Genomic DNA, 7,701 nt, shown 5'->3' with positions numbered 1-7,701 from the left:
AACTTTTACATCACATTCTTAAAAGCTAATCATGAAATCTACGAAACAAGTAGTCTCATAAATTAATACGGAATTTATCTCTTATAATAAGAGGTATGCAGGTATAATATACGTAAATATATATTTTCTGCCGAATGAAATACTGTATTTAGTATGACAACCTAATTAGTTTTTTTTTGTATTTTTGATATTTAATATATTGATTGTAAAAATATGATATGATAAAAGAAGGCAAAGAATGCCAATTGCATAATGACTGAGAAAAACGGTATCAGCATAACTGGTAATTTTTTATTTGAGTTTGACGAAACTTCAATATTGCTATCAAACTAGTAATAAAAAAAACTTATATAAAATGTCATTTTAAAAGCCAACCTAACTAATATTTTTCTTTTTTCTGTCGATATATGTAGTTTTAAGACCGAAGTGTGCCTAGTTATGTCGTAAAACAGTAAAATGTTTTATTTTGACATATTATATTTGTAATTTTTATCTTAGTGCCAATTATCAAAAAGAATTATATCGTTTCCGTACTTACCATAGCCAAATTGAAGATAAAAACCACACATCGCTCACTCCTTTCAAGAACGTCATAAATCGAAAAACTTGATTTTTCAGGAGAACGTTTTTAAAGTTTAAATATATAATACAATGTATTAAAAATAAATATCAAGCCACTTACTGAACTTTTTACTGTGCAACAGATCTTTTAACGTAAAATCTGAAGGTTTTTTCTCCATTTGAAATATATTTAGTATATTTAAAAAAATAATTAAACAATAACTTAGTACATTTTCTGGGCATTCCGAAATCATGCACAACTCAAAATTGACGATTTTTTATTTATGACGTTCTTGAAAGGAGCGAGCGACATGTCACAAACCCTTTTTATTTATGGGAGATTCAAGTTTTCTTGTGACATTTCTTGGTGGACCTGCATAAATAACAACCATATAGCCTTTTCCACTTTTATTTTATCTAACCAGTGACTCGGTTTTATTGTTACCTACATGAGACTGGTGATGACGTTGGTAAAAATAAAATAATTATTTGTCTTAATTTCTATTTTAAACCACTGCTTTTAAATTCCAAAGTACCATCATCACCAAAACGCTATGACAAACATATTTTATAACCAATAAATTGTCTTTATCGACATTTTTGAAAAATGTGAATTATTGGTTGTGCATTATAAAAGTATATAGTATATTATATAGTAATAATTTTCTTGCAATGTGTGATATCCAATTTTTTATATGAAGTAATAAATTAATCTTTCTAAATCATAAAATCTTTCATTTATTATGTAACTCGGAAAACGAACTAACCATCACGCTGCTTCTCCATAGGGGCAGGCAGAAATAATAAAATGCTACACCGCACTGTCTGCAAATAATCTTCGTCTGTTCCACATTCATGCTCCTCCTCATATACATACACAATGATTATTCCGACTCCTGATCTGACCACACCCAAGTATTTGAAATACTTGATAATGCCAAGTTTTCCTCAGTCTTTCTCTGTTCCTATTTGCAAGTACGTTTGCCACGTAAATTTCTTTTACTGTTCTCATTCTCATTCCCACTCATATGTTCCACAAGTTCAAACTATCTCAACATCAAAGTAAGTGTCAAATGTTTTGATATTTGAAAGAGAGAAAGAAGTAAAAGAATCCAAGATACATGACAAATGGCTAGAACAAGTGCTGGAAGTTTTATCTGGTAAGTATGTTTTCAAGGGATGGAAAAGTAGACATACCATAGATATTGAGACAAGATTAAAGGTAGAGAATATAATAAATTGTTCTCCGAATACAGTGAAAAATTATGTTTATGAAAGCTAAACTAGCAGTTCCCAACAGAGCGCTACTGCCAAAAATGATATATGGAACTGAAGCGTTGCAGTTTCTTTGATAGTAAAAATAAAAATAATAATGTTACAATTTTAGCTTATTTTTATGATAGATGTAATTTCTGATAATTTTTTTCTTGTGTTTTAATTATACGAGTAGTGTACCATACAATTATAACTACTGTATACTTACTACTCAAAATCTGCCAAAATTTCAACAGGAAAATATCATTTTCACAAAGTTTATATTTGGTACCTTAAATGACATTTTAACAAAGTTTCATTGAAGAAAACAAATAAAAGTCCACAATATTATTTTTTTTTTAATTGTATTTATTACAACAATTTATTTTCACAATAATGATTACATCACATCAAAATGTAAACAACATTCAAAATAAGCTTTACAATATTTTAAACACTAAATATAATAATAATACAGTCAAAATTTCATTCTACAAGAAATTATAGGAAACTCTGCAATCATCAGGCAAAAGATACCGGATTTCTCAAAAGAAAGACGCAGTAAGACCCCGCGCTTAACACTTATCAGGATTTCCCGAAATTAAATGTATTATTCACCAAAATCACACATGACATTGCAGTTTCAAAGTATATTCTACGTTATTATGGTAAGATTTAAAATATAAGTATGTATTTAAGTGTTAAGATTACCTTTGTTTAACACTGTTTTTTAGTGCTAGAACTTATCGGAGAATGTATCACCCGCATTAAGCAGAGTTTTACTGAAATTAAATTATTCAACTTGTTATAATTAGAATAAAACATGTAATCAATTTAAATTTATTTATTATACAGTTCGTATGTAAGATCTTCAACATATATGGAAATGAAATAAAGTTTTTTTTGACACAAGAACATATTTTATAATACTTACAAATGACACTCAAATTGATATTGTTTTCACCTCTTCAAATCTCACTAATTCCTATCTTCAGTTTTGTTAACTTAAATTTTCTTTGAGAAATCCGGTACAGTTAGCCAAATTGCAAATAAATACATTTGATGAATTCAGTCACATTATATTACATTACAAACAATCTACGCACATTGAGAAGATCTACAGACACAGTTATCACAGAAAGTTGACAGGTAAATAATTTGGATCAGGTTGATCAAGATCTCCGGAATAATCAACTTTATTTGCTACCATTTACCATTTAAAATAAACTCTTAAGCCAACATGATTTAGAAAAAATGTACATTATCAAGTTGTTGATTTACCAACAATTATTTGGAACAAAGCTAAGAATCCAAAATAACATTATATCATAGGAAAAAAATATTTAATAAAACCATATATCGCTCACTCCTTTCAAGAACGTCATAAATCAAAAAACTTGATTTTTCAGGAGAACGTTTTTAAAGTTTAAAAATAAAATATAATGTATTAAAAATAAATATCAATCCACTTTTTGAACTTTTTACTGTGCAACAGATCTTTTTAGGTTAAACCTGAAGGTTTTTTCTCCATTTGAAAAGTAAATAGTATATTTGAAAAAATAATTAAACAATACCTTTTCTTCAAAATGCAAAAACAACACTTTCTGCCCTGTAGCGGGTAAATATTAAGTTTAAAACATGCCTCTTTTGCTGGGATATAGTACATTTTCTGGGCATTCTGAAAACATCCACAACTGAAAATTGTCGATTTTTGATTTATGACGTTCTTGAAAGGAGTGAGCGATATGGTAATAATCATAATACACCTTGGTGTGAAAACTACATTAAGACCTCATTCATAAAAATACTGGTAAATACAGTAAACACATCATATGGCAATAATGAATAGATTATTTTAACACTGCCGGAAATTGAGTCTGGGTTCTCTCATGCATAGATACCAAACCGATAACCACTAGAAGGTAAATAAAAAGATGATAGAAATTGTTTAAAACCATAAACATTGTGATAGTTTCATCAATTGATTCGGCAGTCACTTGCAGTAATATCTATGCATTTCTAATTTATGTTTTACTTGGTAAATACTATTATTTTTTTTAAATGTATTGTGACACGTGTCCGCCTCCGTAATGTAATGGTCAGCATACTCGCCTACCGTTCTGGAGGTCCCGGGTTCGATTCCCAGGGGGGTTTAATAAATATAAGTGATTTTTTCACTCTAATATTTATTCAATATTACACTGGACTGGTACCTGAAGTGGAGGGCTGATCACCTTTCTTGTGTAATCGATCGAGATAACACTGCGTTTATATGAAGCAGTGCCCTATGCACCATTGGGGTGCGGTAAGGGATTATTATTATTATTAAATTGTGACACGTGATGCGGAACGCTTCGAAACACGAGTCACAATGGATTTTAAGAAATAGTGGTATTTACCAAGTAAAACTTTAATGTAAAAAATCATTATTCATAGTTATTTATTAATTTCACAATCCAGATATTAGATTGATGGATATATCATTTATTGGACATAACGACATTGGTCACTTTCTGGGTTGGCAGTTTATTTTTCTTAAATTTATAATTATTTGTTATTATCACACTGGTAGAATATTCAAATTCACCTTACGGATATATGTATATCAATATTATCTATTGGTGTCTCAACTTTAGATGAGACATCTCTCATTTTTATGAAAGATGGAAGTCCGAGTATCCCAGAGATTACGACCTGGCGTTTGGCTGACTTAAATGATCACATTGAACACTTGAGTAACAAAGACCAATGTTCAATAATGATGAACCATCTTCCTCCATAAAAAGGATAAAGGTTTGAACTTAGAAGTTAAGACAACTATGATAATTAATTTTTTTCCTATGATATAATTGACCGATATTGTTATAATGATTTCCTTTGCAAATTTGTTATAAATTACACATTTTTTTAAAGAATAATTGTACTAGAATAAAAACTTGAATTAAAGACGTGTTTTAAAGATTGCGCTAGTAACTTTGGCACTGATTTATTGAAATAAAGATTAAATAAATAAATAGATATAAATTAAATATTACAAGATATAGGAAACAGTCAAGGAAATAAAATTACACTAGAACTCAAGCCATATTTCATAAATCGCGACAGTCTTGTTTGGGGATGAAAAATTTATACTTTTTTCAAGGTCCGAGAGTCCGTGATAAAATAAAGAAATGTCAGCGCATTTGGAGTAAATGGGAGATTTTCTAAGCAGGTTTCTAAAGCTCTTTATAATTTAAGTTATTTTGACTTAAAAAACCAACTAACCAATCTAAATCAATATTTTAGTCATTTGGGAATTGATGTCCATCCATATTTCCACACATTGGAATACAACAGCAGGTAGAAAGCGTATTTGTATTAGTTTGCAACATATATGCAAAATAAAATGGATAAAAAAAACTATGAACCAATGACGATATAAGCAAAAAATTCTTTAGTCTTCAATTTTTTGTTTACAAATTAACATACATCCACTAGAGATTATGTTTCTTTTCTTGATGATAGATTAGACTCTGTTAACATACATAGGTAAAAGATATTGCGAAAATCTCCCAATTAAACATTTAAAAAATCCATAAATTGGTACACTATAGGCTGCAAAAAAATGACAACGGGTCCATACAAAATGATTTATTCCCCTTTGATGAAAAATGAAAAACGAAATAGAATTATAAGGATGATCAATAGTATTTTATAAATGTAATATTATTCCATTATCGGCAGTAACAGATAAAATAAAAATAATAAAGCGTGTAATAATACATTAATAGTGGAAATTAATACAACAATTGATTATTTAATTACATCCTTTAGAGGAGAAAATAAAATACACTGATTTATATTTTTCTTAAGTTCTATTCCTAATACCTACAGTTTAATATTCATATAAATATATAACTTTATTTTAAAATATCGAAATCATACTAATTTGTTTAACTAATATCTAACAATATAATTTACTAATGAGAAACTTCAGTGCTATTTAAATTTTTATATAATAGTGGAATCCAAATATTGCGATCACTTTAGAATCTGCTAGTTTTGACAACAATAACGAATAATAACGTTAAGCATAAAATAAAATCAATTTACGTATAATTTATTACAAACATACAATATTATCAAATTTTTACTAAAATTTAGATGCAGTTTATTTAAAAATTTGATAATTGTTGTCTGCTTTTATTCAAGTTTTCATACTCTATCATATTTCGATCTGCCTATGTAGCAAAGTGATCAGCGCTTTTGGCTACCGTACTGGAGGTCCCGGGTTCGATTCCCAGGCGGGGTCAGATAAAGAGTTTTTTTTTCACTCTAATATTACCCTGGACATTATCAGAAGCGGAGGGGTGATCACCTTTCCTTCATGTATTAAAGATCAAGATAACACCGCATTTATATGATGCAGTGCCTGCACCATTGAGGTGCAGATAAGGGTTTGGAGAAGATTTTTCACTATAATAAATATTTAATATTACCCTGCACTGGACCTGAAGTGCAGGGCTGATCACCTTTTCTTAGTGTATTTAACGATGAAGAAACTGCATCTAAATGTTGCAGTCCCCTATGCACCATCGGTGCTGATAAGGGTTGCAAGGACACAATGTACTGAACACTGAATTTACAACACTCAACACACTGACAGTTCCTTCGTACAGCTTGTATAACACTAAATTCAATTGAGAACCCTTTGACATACTATGAAATTCTTTCTTTTCTATCAGCAATGTTCAATTGAATGGCCTCCAAAATTGATAACAATAATTTGAAGATTTTGCCAAAGCTTCATTACAATAGGCGGATTGCTTATAAATAATTTTATATGCAAGATTTTGGGACTGACTGATAATGACAAAAAACAATTGATAACATTAACAGTGATCACTATACTAAGATTCCACATATTACTGCATATTTGTGAATAAATAGAATATTAAATTAAACTTCCGCGGGCCTCTGAATTATAAATTTTTTTAAAAACTGCCATACATAATTCAATTTCTTTTTAAAATATATTTATGACATGCGTACAAAAAAAATTAAAGTAGCATTGAACCTCCTCACTATGTAGTTGCTTAAATGCAAAACTAATATTACAAATATACTTGAAATTGTTAAATAATTTAGGTCAACTTGGAAAATTAAGACGCATCATGCTGATTTCTGCACACAAAATACCTGCCCAAAATTTGTAAATTAGATTAATTTTTTACTAGTGAGTGTTACAGTTTTGCATTTAAATAACTATTTTTTATAGGGTTCCACCAATTTTATGTATTAGGGGGTCTTAGGAGCAAATCTAAAATTATCCACCAAAATGGAAAAAATATTGGTGCTAAAATAACGGCAAGAGACATACCATTTTCATAAGATACATATTTCTATTACCATAAAATGTTTACTTGCAAATGATACATTATTATTGCTGACAATCGATATATCGACCCAGGCACACTTTCCCAAACGTGCGGTTGTCGATATACTGACGATGAAGCCAGTGTATTTTAACGGTTGAGCTGAGAGATTGTGCCACAGCGTGCGCGATGGTAAAGACGAAAACTGATTATCTTACGTCTTCTTTACTATTGGCAAGAAGCACAGCATCGTCAGCATACAAAAGGCAACAGACAGTCAAATCTATTTGATGCGACAAAAAAACGGGATTAATATTTATATTTGACAAAAGTTTTTTTAAGTAATTATTTTATTCAGCAGCCACATTGCAGAAGTATCAATGCAATGCTTTCATCCTTCTTTTGCCAACTACGTAGTTCACTTCCAAACATAAGGGTTATAATCCTAATTTAATTGAATAAATAATTGGTTTGTTAAGATTTACGGTAAAATAAATATATGTATATGAAAATGAATGTTGCAATGACCATA

This window comes from Brachycentrus maculatus, unplaced genomic scaffold (genome assembly GCF_059751285.1).
Source record: "Brachycentrus maculatus isolate JH-2025_06_01 unplaced genomic scaffold, ASM5975128v1 h1tg000087l, whole genome shotgun sequence".
NCBI lineage: Eukaryota > Metazoa > Arthropoda > Insecta > Trichoptera > Brachycentridae > Brachycentrus > Brachycentrus maculatus.
This window is presented reverse-complemented; position numbering follows the sequence as displayed.